A 13,199-nucleotide genomic window follows, 5' to 3' on the forward strand; every position below is an offset into this window, starting at 1 on the left:
TGACTCATTATTATACACGTGAGCTATAATGTTGCACCTGGACTACTGCCCATATGGTCAAGTGCCACAAAGAGGGACATAAGCAAATTACAGTTGGCCCAGAACAGAGCAGAACGGCTGGCCCTTAATATTCACGGAGAGCTAACATCAATGACATGCATGTCAACCTCTCATTGTCACATATTCCTAAGGGAACGACGCAGGAGATGAGAAGCAGGTCCGGGAGTGAAGTTTTATTAGCTGACGGACATGAAATGGAACAGGAACAGCTTCTGGATAGGAACACATAACACACACAATACGGAACAATGCGGACACAGGGAAAACAACCAAGGAACAGACATATACAGTGGGTAATCAACAAAGTGAAGGAGTCCAATGAGCGCAGCTGCGCGTAATGTTGGTAACAGGAGTGTATGATGACGGGTAGGAGGAGCGGGAGCTGGCGTGACACTCCTGGCTCAAAGTGGAGGAGAGATTGACGGCATCACTACTTGTCTTTGCGAGAGGTATTAACATGTTGAAAGCACCGAGCTGTCTGTTTAAATGACTAGTAGCCTACACAGATCAGACACCCATACATATCCCACAACATATGCCACAAAGGGTCTCTTCACAGTCCCCAGGTCCAGAACAGACTCCGGGAAACGCACAGTAACTCATGCAAGCAGTAAAATCAGATTAAAAAATGGATAAAACTATACCTTTATGGAACAACGCGGACCGTTAAGAGACACACAGGCACAAACACATACATACGCAAACAATCTACTACTGACTCATCTTTACCAGAACAATAGGCTACCTGGTGATTTGATTGATCATTTTCATATTTTAGATAGGCCTAGTTTGGGTGGCTACTGGCTATAAAGATAAACAGCTGTAACATCGCACCGCCTCCAATATTAAGGGATGAAGATGTAGCATATTCTGGTAAATGTATTATGTTATTTGCGAGTAAGAACAGGGCTACCCAGCACACAGGCTGCCCTCCAAAGTGATGTTGCAGTGCAGACAGAACATGCTTTTCCATCCAATCCTACAACCTCGTATGATTTTACTTTCTTTGCACTCCAGAGAAGTGACATGATACATCCCTAGTTGATATTGGCTGCTAAAATGTAGGTGTAAAATGCAGTTTATTTATTTCTGCAGCCTATCTTGCACTTCGAAAAATACATTGAGTTTATGGCTGTAACGACATGCTACGTTTGCGCGGCGATTGTGCGCGCATGTACATGTGTGTGCCCAGGGGGTCGCAAGTCTTCTAGGCCTACCACTCCTTTTTGGGGATCGCTGGTCAAAAGGTTTGAAAACCATTGGGATACATGATAGTGGCAACAAATGGAGTTGGGTTGGATATAGTATAATAATGGTAGGCTACAGTATTTCTTAAAATATTATATTTTGACTGGAATTGTGTTGGTCATTGTTAACCTCTAAAAGTCTAAGCCGTTGGGGGGTTCTAAGCTAACATATTACATTGTTTTAAGACGGTCATACAATGGATCATTTAGCTATTTGATTTTGAATTTTAGGACCCCTTTCAGCATCAAAAGAATTTGATAAAATACTGAATTTGGCCTTTAATTCTATAGCCCATAGAAACGCATTGAATAACACATTCATACATTTCTTTAAAAAAAAAAGACAGTGAAAAAGAAATCGTAAGGAATAAGGTTTTGAAGTGTCCGTCCCACTATATCTAGGATATATAAGAATATTTTTGTTTTTTTGGACACATATTTAGCACATTTTCTTTGTTGGCACAAAACTACCTCCGTACGTCCATTCATTTGTATGGGTTACCTTCACATGAGTCAACCCCCTTTCCATAGAGTGCTCATAATAGTTTGTAGGCCAAACCGTTCAGATGCTACAGAGGTTTTTGTGAGAAGACCGATTTCCGGGATGTCTCATGGTCTGACAAATACTCTGTAGCTCTGCCATCTTTCACCGCAGATGCGGAAGGCCACCATTGGCGGATGCGGTGGATTGAGATGCAGCCAATATGTCTAGCTTAAACTGACAGATTTTGTTGGGGATTTTTTATTATGTTACTAAGATTGACGCATGGGTGCATCAATAGACTCTTAAGGATTGTAATAAGTGCAGCATTTATTCCAGTTCAAAATAGTTTTGCAAAATACTTAACTCATCAGATTGTGCTGCTTTCCTCTCTTCTTGTAATAATTGCTCAATGAGTCTGTAACCAGGGTTGCGGGGATTTGTTTTGGGGGGGCAACATTTTTTTGTTTGAGCACATGCCCCCCAAAAGGTCTGTGCTTGGCCCTGATTAGGCTACAGTCAGGGCCTGCTCTAGCATTTTGGGGGCCCTAAGCGAGAATTTCACAAAGAAATGCACATTTTAAAGTACATTTTCTGCCTGTGGAATGTTGTCCCACTACTCTTCAATGGCTGTGCGAAGTTTCTGGATATTGTACACGTCGATCCGGAGCATCCCAAACTTTCCCACTGGGTGACATGTCAGGTGAGTAGGCAGGCCATTGAAGAACTGGGAATTTTTCAGCTTCCAGGACTTGTGTACAGATCCTTGTGACATGGGGCTATGGATTATCATGCTGAAACATGAGGTGATGACGGTGGATGAATGGCACGACAATGGGCCTCTGGATCTCGTCATGGTATCTCTGTGCAATCAAATTATTGTCAATAAAAAGCAATTGTGTTCGTTGTCTGTAGCTTATGCCTGCCCATACTATAATCTCTGCGCCACCATGGGGCACTCTGTTCACAACGTTGACATTGTCAAACCACTCGCCCACACGACGCCATACGTCTGTCATCTGCCCAGTAGAGTTGAAATCAGGATTCATCCGTGAAGAGCACACTTTTCCAGCGTGCCAGTGGTCATCAAAGGTGAGTATTTTCCCACTAAAGTCAGTTACGACGCCGAATTGCAGTCAGATCAAGACCCTGGTGAGGGCGAGCACGCAGATGAGCTTCCCTGAGACGGTTTCTGACAGTTTGTGTAGAAATTCTTCAGTTATGCAAACCGACAATTTCATCAGCTGTCCGGGTGGCTGGTCTCAGACGATCCCGCAGGTGAAGAAGCCTGATGTGGAGGTCCTGGGCTGGCGTGGCTACTGGGCTCTGCGGTTGTGAGGCCGGTTAGATGTCCTGCTAAATTCTCAAAAATTACGTTACTTATGGTAGAGAACTGAACATTCAATTCTCTGGCATCAGCTCTGGTGGACATTCCCGCGGTCAGCATGCAAATTGCACAATCCCTAAAAACTTGAGACATCTGTGGCATTGTGTTGTGTGACAAAACTGCACATTTTAGAGTGGCCTTTTATTGTCCACAGCACAAGGTACACCTGTGTAATGATCATGCTGTTTAATCAGCTTCTTGACATGCCACACCTGTCAGGTGGATGGATTATCTTGGCAAACGGGGAACTCCTCAGTAACAGGGATGTGAACTAATTTGTGCACAACATTTGAGAGAAATAAGCTTTTTGTGTGCAAGGAACATTTCTGGGCTCTTTTACTTCAGCTCATGATGGAACATGGGACCAACACTTTACGTGTTGTGTTTATATTTTTGTTCAGTGTAGATAACTGGCTAGATAGACTAATTTACCAATCTAAACATGTTAGCTGACACTGCTAATTGAGGGATGATGAGTGACAGACAAAACAAGAGAAAAACTGCTGATGCAGAACCAAATGTAGGATCTACACCTTGTATTATACTATTCTAACTCTTAACGGTAAATTGAGACGCAAATTTAGTCTGGGCCTATTATGTTGGAATGATTAAACTTCATGAAAAAAATTACCTTCAATTACCGTGTTTGGAAAGAAGTCTGACAGACGACGTTGCCCTTATAACAGAGATGTCACCAAGTCAAATGCAGTGGCCACTACCGTGCCCAACGCTGCCACCTACACGCGGTAGGCGGCGACGCGACCAAGCAGACAGCGGCAGCGAGCATTCATACCGATCAGAACGAGGCTTTTACTTGCTATTGCGAGCTCAGACCGCATACCACTCCATTCATGCTGTGAGAAGCTCAAGACTCGGAACGCGGAGCTTTTGGACGAGAATCGTGACAGTCGTGGAAATGCCTTCAAGTTTAATATTTTAACCATGCTGAAGAAAACAAACCCCAAGATCACAATTATCCGTAAGTAGAGCAAAACTTTTCTGCTGCAACTTCACTTATAACGTGGTTATTACAGTGTCATTTGTAGCGTAGTTTGTGGCTCGATTGAGTGACTGACATTCCTTCTCTCTCCCCCGATGTCTCTTCCCTGGCTGTTTCTATTCTCTGTGTCGTAGTATTAATATAATTCGGATAGGCAACCGAGGACTCAATGCATGCGGTTTGAGGGAATCATTTTTGGTTCAATTAGCCTATCTGCGTTCCCTCAGCCTATTCAGGTTTGGCCAGACCACATTGTTTGGCAAAATAATTGAACGCCCTATTTGATATGATTGGTAAGTTGGTAAAGTAGACCGGTTACGAATGGATATAAGTAAGTGTCAAGCAGCCGTGTGTAGGCTACATAGCTGGGCGTTCTCTTGCATGCAGAATGTGTGCAGATCACTGCAGGAGAATAGAAAATGAGAATAGAAAATTCTATTTAATTTTCAACTCCATAACTTGAGCTTGCCACTGTATCATTGCCTGGAGAAAAATAAAGCCGTAAATGGCAAATTATTGAAGTAATTTCAGAAGCTTTGACATGTCTTGACGCAGCTGTATATACCATTATTTTAATGTCGCATCAACATGCACTTTAATGTAATCGTATATATGTTTTTACACAGAATACGTAGGTGACGATTGGTTTGGGGATGACTGTTGGAAGCAGCCTATGCATTTCATTTCGATGCCGAGAAAATCGGATAAAAGTGGTATGACTATGCTAGAACGTGTTGGAAGAAGCTCGTATATAACCTCCACTTTAGACTCCGCATTTAGGCGATCGGATTTTACTGCCCACAATGCATAGTAATGTTCAGACATCAGCGTGGCTTTCAGATTTCTCTTGGAGTGTGACATTTACGAATTTATCTAGGGGATTAACCATTTTGGTGGTGTCCCGCTTTTGTTACGATTCCCTATTGCATTGTGTTTAGATTTGTAGCCTACATGCATGCGGTGCTGGCCGTGATGTTATTCACACAACCACAGGGTATGCATCATTGGTAGACATATAAGTACTATATGCAAGTACATTTTTATTAGGGTTTTATAGCCTACTGGTAGGGGAATGCAAATGTATTTTTATGCGTAACCAAACGGTCACTATTTTTATTATGGGGGCCTTATTGGAGAATTTGAGGGCCACTTCATAGGATACCATCCAAGTTTTATTTAGTCTACACATTGGTGTGTGGTCTTACTACTCATAAATAGCATAATGTGGATGACAGGCTAAGAAGCAATCACTGGATGTGCGAACCTTTTAGGCTATTCTTCCACAATTTTCAATAATTACAAATGTGTCCACTTAATTATATTGATTTAATTTTTGCAGACATCTGTTAGCTTTCAGCGCACTCATCTTGCTATTTGATTTGATAGCCTAGCGATGTAATAGAACAGGCATATTTCCCTATTGTAACAATAGTGGGGAAATTCGGTTGATTTAGAGCCCTACTTGCGTTATGATCAACTAACGGTGAGTAATATTGTTTTGAGGGGCGCTCCACTGGGGGCTTTGTGTCATGGTTCCCGCGCTCATGTTTGGCTGCCCTAAAGGCAATCTTTATTTAGTTTTCCTTTGCATCTCCGTTTGTGGAGAAAAAATGTCTAGCCATATCAACTGAGACCAAACCATAATTCATAGACTACAGTAGCCTTAGCCATATATGATAAGACGTTTTACAATCGGGAGTTATTTGAATATCATATGGACGCTGGGGTCATTCCTTAGCTACAGTAGCTTATACTATAAAGGCTCCATACATTTGTCTTATTTTTGCTTTAAATCTGGACTGCGTGTCTGTTAATTTGCTTTTCTCATGCACTCAGTTCAATATGTGCTCAGCATGTGTTTCTGTATGTTAGGTTGGATAAGGGAATAACGACAGACACCAATGTCAAGTTCAACAGCCTTGTTAAGCATTGTACAAATCCCTACACGTGGAGTCTGGGGAACAGTCCAGCTAGTCGATTACCTATCAACAAGACTCCGTAACAGCATGCATGTCATCTGAAAAGTGTGGGTCACATGGTTCTAGCCTCAATAAACACATAGTTTATCAGTGGACAGTGGGACAAGCCATGTGCAGGCCAAAATAAGACATTTAATTGAGAGAGGCCATGAATACCCTAGCCCAAAGGCGGCAGATGGCGATATTGAGTCTTTCCATCTTACCATCCAAACACATTGTATGCAGCCGGTAATAGAATCGTGTCCCATGTTGACCATGTTTTCTCATTAAGTAGATTTAATGGCGAGAAGGCAGAAATGGGTAAAATATGCATACTTTCTTTATGAAACACAATTTTCCACCACCATGCTAAAGTGGCTAATGGCTAGGAATGCTAGTCTCCGATGTTGCATATTGTAAAAACATATTTTTTTTAAATGCTGAATTTTGCATTTGGCCAATCAGATTGCAGCAGTCTGTTGTTTATGCCTTGATCACACTGACAGCAACATTATGAGAAATGGAATGCAGCATCATCTGGATATGTGTGCAACAAAAGTTAAACATTCACCTTCACCTACCATTTCTGTCAAGCCATCTACACATACAATTTGATGCATACATTTGATAAATCCAACATATGCACCACACAGAAAGCACTGCAACTGCTTCTGTAGCGCAATGCTGCAAGGCAAACGCAGGGTTCCATTGGAAATGAATGTACTTGTGGTGTACCATAATGCAATGATGCTGTCGGTGTGATTGAAGTGATACCCCTGGCTGAACACAGCGTGCAACGTCAGGAAGTATCATTAGCCACTAGCATGGTGGTGGAAAATTGTGTTTCATAAAGAAAGTATGCATATTTTACAAAACTCTTTCCGCCTTCTCACCATTAAATCTAGTTAAGGAGGAAATCAACGCATTTGCAGCCTGAATGGAGAATGTTTTAGGTACGAACCGGTCCATGGAGGATACAAGTGCATTGCGGGGTGCATACAATGCGTTTTTGGACGGTAAGACGAAACCATCAAAATCGCCATCTGCCTGCTTTTGGGCCACGAATACCCCACTTAGTATGGAATGCCAGTCACCCCGCATTTCTGTGTCCTCGCCTCGGTGCCTGTAGGCAATTATTTTGTATAAAATACAGTCATAGATGATGTCAAACAGAACAGTATGGTATAAGTAAGCATTTGATTTGGACCTTTATGGCCCTTACCTGCTTGAATGACAGGGAGATATGTTATGTGGAATGATTGTCCCTGACAGCTCCCACCCTAAACAGGCCACTGTCACACCACCTCACTCAGTCCACTGTCACACCCCCTCACTCAGTCCACTGTCACACCACCTCACTCAGTCCACTGTCACACCACCTCACTCAGTCCACTGTCACACCACCTCACTCAGTCCACTGTCCCCCCACTCACTCAGTCCACTGTCACACCACCTCACTCAGTCCACTGTCACACCCCCTCACTCAGTCCACTGTCACACCACCTCACTCAGTCCACTGTCCCCCCACTCACTCAGTGCATCTATCTGCGTCTCAAAATTCCAAACTGTTCCAAACGAACAAAATGCTATTTTCCATGTGTGTATGGACTACATTCCAGAGTGTAGGCTTCTCTAGCTACTCAATTAGTGAATCCATGTAATTGTTGATTCATTGAAATTCTTATCTTTACCTATTTGAAATGTTTTGTTATTGCGGTAGACCCTATTCATCTCAGTAATAACAAACTATTCTTTGGTATTTTTGTCCTCTACTTTTTCCTATCCTCTCTTTCAAGGCTCTGGTCTGTCAGGGATAGTGGAGCTTTTATGTCTGAAATGTTTTGAAGCTGGCTCCGCTGTAAAAGGGCACCTAGATCAAAGGGACAGAGATTGAAATAGTTTCTCTTCTACATTTTTCGGGGGAAAATGACAGGTAAAGAAAATGGAGGAGGCAGACATATTCGATGTGATCAAAATCACAGTCTTCTGTGAAGAACATGGGCTCTAACTCAGTGATTACTATTCCATTTGATTTTTGCCACAGCAAGTATGCCGTTTGTTATCTTAAATTCAATTTGAATATCTATTGGACGGCCTGCACGTTTTTGTCAGGAATAAACACAATTTTATCAGCACTTATTCCTCAAAAGCGCCTATATGTGTAAATACTGTACATGTGTTTCGGTTGTTATCCATACAGTACACATGAATTGAAGAGGATGGGCCCATTCCATGTTATTGGAATAGTAAACCCCTGGCAGTATTAGTGATGGGGGGGGGGGGGATCAATACAGTTACATATTGGGATATAATTTTTTATGATATTTCATATTGTATCGACATATGTGACTACATATTTCCCATTTTAGTCTTATGTACCATTTCCAAGATTGGCTTTTTGTACATTTTATAAAAGTACAGACCCAAAGCTTCAAAATGGTATATTATACACTGCAGTTTGGGGAAACATGGGAAAGTTATGCTTATTTGAAATGGGATAAACTTGTTGTTCCACCTTCTAGACAAGTGCCAGAAAATCCCCTTGAAAGTTTTTCACACTTGCTAGGGAGCTCTTTTTTGAGTACACCCATTCAGCATCTCGTTCACACTCTCTTAAACCTTAACCCCAACCATCTCTTTAAGTATTCACGTGAGGCCATATTCTAATCTGCGTGATTAAACAATTAGTCAAAGTAGTAGCCTACAATAAGAAAAACCTCCAGGTAAAAATATAATCTGGCTAAATGGAGTCTTTTGTTTAGACATGTAGCAAGCTAGCTAGCTAGCTAGCTCAACAAGTTCATTAACCATAATCCAAAACCATACAGTTTAGCAATACAAACGATTTGTCATACATTTAGCCAGCCAACATGCATGAAATTATGCACTATTAATATGCAGGTAAAGCTAACCAACCAGCTAGCTAACAACTAACAATACAAACAGATTTATGACTAAATGAGATACAATGTATAATGTTAGCTGGTGTTAGAAACCAAGCAATTTATTGAGGCTGTATGCACTCAACCGACACAGTTATAAATAACGACAACTCCATACAGAATATGTTGGCTCTTGGTCGTTGTAGCCTATCCTTCTCCTTCCGTTCCATCATTTTAATTCCACCTTCCATTGATTAGATAATCTCCTAACTTTTGCCTATTTGCCTCTTGATGATTTATGATTCGCCAACAACAACAACAAGCTACAGGCGCGACTCTCATGAAAAGCAAAGAGCAGCAGCATATTTGATCAAATGTATCTTTCTCTCTCTCTACTGCAGGAGTCACTTTCTGATCTGTATGGGTCCTTCCGGACAAGTCCGTTAAAATTACAAATACCCGAGACCCGTGACAATCATTTCCGACCCAGACCCGTGATATCAGTTAGAATTCTGGATCGGGTCTCGGGTATTCGGGTGCAGGTGGAGCCCATCGTCCTCCAGAATGTAGTCCATCACAACATTCTCCCACTGAGCTTTCTCTATAGCGGCAGTTCAGTTCAGGGGATCAATGTTGTTGAGAACTAGAGCAACATGTTTGCAGTTGTCCATTGCTATTATCTTTAAAAAATTATCTGCAGTAGTCGCTGATCGGAGAAGACCCCATTATGTGGCATGGGACACAAATCAGGACCTATCTCACGGCATGACCATCCCCTCCATTATCTTAGCCAATCAAGGCTAGCCAGGAAAAATCCTTAGTTTCTCTGTGAGAAACGAACTAGGCTCATACTTTAATTTTTGTATTCATATTTACAGATCACCTACGAGTTTGTTATTAAGACACATGAAAGTTCACATGTTCAAGAAGGCGTTTCTGCAACAACAACAACAACATAATAACATTTTTATGAAAATACTTTTTTTGTTTTTTTTATCCTGTGAATTAGGAATGTCTGTCTTACTTGAGAGATTCAGACACATATTGCAATAATATATAATTTTTTGCTCTAATTGGCCTTACCGGCACCAAAATAGTATTTTTTCTTCATAGCTTGTTTGCTATCATCTTTTTAAATGCGGAGCCAATACGTTTTCAGCACTTTTATTTCCACGACTGATCAAAACTCATTTCTCATGGCTCTCTCTTGTCCCTCTTACAACATACATATGGTGAGCAATATGTTTGAAACAGCGAATCGCAATAAAATCACAGTATCGCATCGCAATACTTACAGAATCATGAAAATCGTGAGAATCGCAATACATATCGTATCAGCACCTACAGTAAGGATCGTGATAATATTGTATCGTGAGGTCCCTTGCAATTCTCAGCCCTAGTCAGTATCCCTGCCACAGCATGCACGCACCGACACAACACCATCCACACATCATCCTTCACAATTCAAATCAAATCAAATTGTATTTGTCACATGCTTCATAAACAACAGATGTATACTAACAGTGAAATGCTTACTTATGGGCCCGTCCCAAAAATGCAGAGAGAAAAATAGAGAAATAGTAGAACAAATAGAAAAACAATAACACAAGGAATAATCATGGTCGGTTAGGATTATATTTTTAGCCCTGGGCCATGGCCAAAGTTAGACTGGTGTTTTTTCGTCACATAGTTTTGAGACCCATCTTCTATTCTGATCCACTGTTTTTGCTGGCTTGCAGCAGAGAGGAGAGGGGAGAAGAGGAGATGGGAGGAAGGGCTTTCCTGGGATGACGAGTCTGACGGTGACAATGATATTGACAGTCTGGGCAGGAGCCTGGGAACTTCTTAGTCTGCATGCATAGCACTCTTCCTGATCAGGACGCTGGCTGGTCCACCTCATTCTGTTGAGTGCTTAGTCAAAGACAAAAGTGACGGTGTGTGTGTCTATGAGCACACGACCCTCTAAGTGTAAGTTATTATTACACTCATCCAATAATTAAAATGACCTTGCAGTGGTTTGGTAACATAGTGCTAGCCTTATCAGGGCTCAGTGTTCTTATCTGGTATAGTATCCTAACTTGCCCTGCTGTTGGCTCTGTATAGCAACACAAAGACTGTTCTGGGTACTGAGGCCTGAAGGCCAGTAGGACACCCTGTTTTGCCTAGGTGCGTCGGACCTGGTGGGATAGAACTTTGAAAGCTTTGCACCTGGAAAGCCCCCCCCCCCCCCCATACTCCAGGACCCATCTCTATTTCAACATCAGCATATCTCTCAGCCTGTAGGTCCAGGCCATCACACACTCTACCACCTGTTGCCTGCTGTCGCCGTGACCTATCACAAGCTTTTGTTACTTTTCTCTACCAGATGTGCTGTGTTGCATTCTGTGAGAGGAGGCTGTAGAAATGCATGGAGATGAATTCACTCAACACATTTCCCGGCTAATGCTGTTTTTTTCTTCCCCAAATGTGTTTTGAAGAGTGTTTGTTTAGGGATCTCAGCTGAGACTTTGCTCCAGGCAGGTCGGGGTTCCTAATGAGAAAACGACCACACTGTGTATGCGTCTACAGTACACTGTGTGTGTCTACAGTGCACAGTGCAAGTGTATGTCTACACTTTGTGGTCTTTTCCCCCACACAACAGTCTGCTATAAATCCCTCCCCAATGTGAAACTAAAGCAAAGTCAGTAGTTTATTCTCCACAAAATCTCATCATTTTGTCTTATGCGTTGATCGTTTACTAACTATTACATATAGATGATTTCTTGTCATTTTTTCTCTCATGTCCAATATACTGCATTAAGTCTATTACCAAGCTGCTGCTCTGTGTATCGAGGGATGATAATAATTCAGCAGGCCAGGGCTGTACGTAAGACTAATAGAGAGTGAATCACAGGAGAAGCCTGGCCCTGGGGACTTGGAAAGCCCGGTCGTACGGACACCACCAGCACAACAAATCAGCTCCCTGTGGGGACAGGACAGGGTGGACAGACCCTGGTTCTGAGGGAGGAGAGGGGAGGGTAGTGGGGGGTGTTTACACAACACTGCCCTCTCTTAGCTGGGTTGAGAGACCCTATTTCACTCCCTGCCGGAGCACCTGTGGCTGAAACGGCCCGTGTTTATTTATTTATCGGCACAAGGATTCACATGTAGCACAACAACACCCTTCCCCCTGTCTGTCTGTCTGTCTGTCTGTCTGTCTGTCTGTCTGTCTGTCTGTCTGTCTGTCTGTCTGTCTGTCTGTCTGTCTATCTGTCTGTCTGTCTGTCTGTCTGTCTGTCTGTCTGTCTGTCTACGGCTATTGTCCCTCCTCCCCTGTGGTGTTTGCCTCAGTGCTGAAGAGACTGACATCTGGTGTCATCAAAACACTAAACGTGTGGAGAGATGGTGCCTTCAGAAGGGGGTTGGGCCTGGGAAATGGGGTGAGGGGTAGCTTGTTAACCACTCTCACAGCTCTGTGGCCTCTTTGTCAAGGTCTCTATCGGGTAAATCCATTTGAATTCAATCACTTTTTGACAGCACCCCTTTTGAGCTTTGCCAATTGTAGAAGTGGTCAGAAAGTGACTTTTTGGACCCGAATGCCAAAACATTTAGGAGATAGAGGTGCTCAAAGTTGAAATATTTTGCATATCCCAACATTTGCCTATCCCACCATACTATGAGTCTTTATCACTGCAAAAGATAAACGGTAGAGATTGATATCATTTATAAGCTTATTCATTTTTTCAATATTTTTTTTCCGCTATAAAGGTCAATTAATATTTTTCAAATTCGCATACGTTGTAGCTTAGACCCTATTTTACATCATCTGAGGCTTTTGTGTTGTGCTTGCCATTAGTTGAGACACAACATGCTCTTAAATACAGGGTGGGTGTCATGTTTTGGCTGATAAATTTACTAAAATGGGAATACAATTGAAATGTTAACATTTAAATGGCAACATTATGATGGTTGGAGGTCCACACATCAGAGAATGTTGACTTGAATGGAATATCTGTTTTTTGAAATTATACTGTCAATCCTCCATAGGAAACCTATTGAAATCATAGAAATATAGATACTAGAATTGACATGACCATTTAAGTTGACATTTGACAGTGGGTGAACTGGTGGCCATTTTTGTGGCAGTAATTAGAAAATACAATTCAACTTACATGTCTTTTCCAGTGATTAAAAATAGATGTCTC

The 13,199-nt window shown here is 42.0% G+C and overlaps 1 protein-coding gene across 2 annotated transcripts in view; it reads left to right on the forward strand.

Moving 5' to 3' along the window:
• The first annotated feature begins 3,960 nt into the window (after positions 1 to 3,960).
• LOC129860862 (plexin-A1-like) overlaps positions 3,961 to 13,199 on the forward strand; it is a 334,577-nt gene continuing 325,338 nt past the window's right edge. The window contains exon 1 of one of the 2 annotated variants that reach the window (XM_055931720.1): positions 3,961 to 4,154. The gene's annotated coding sequence lies outside the window, so the exon portion shown is untranslated. The remainder of the gene's footprint in view (positions 4,155 to 13,199) is intronic. The other variant, XM_055931721.1, reaches the window with a different exon arrangement.

Source organism: Salvelinus fontinalis, chromosome 8 (assembly GCF_029448725.1).
Source record: "Salvelinus fontinalis isolate EN_2023a chromosome 8, ASM2944872v1, whole genome shotgun sequence".
Taxonomy (NCBI): domain Eukaryota; kingdom Metazoa; phylum Chordata; class Actinopteri; order Salmoniformes; family Salmonidae; genus Salvelinus; species Salvelinus fontinalis.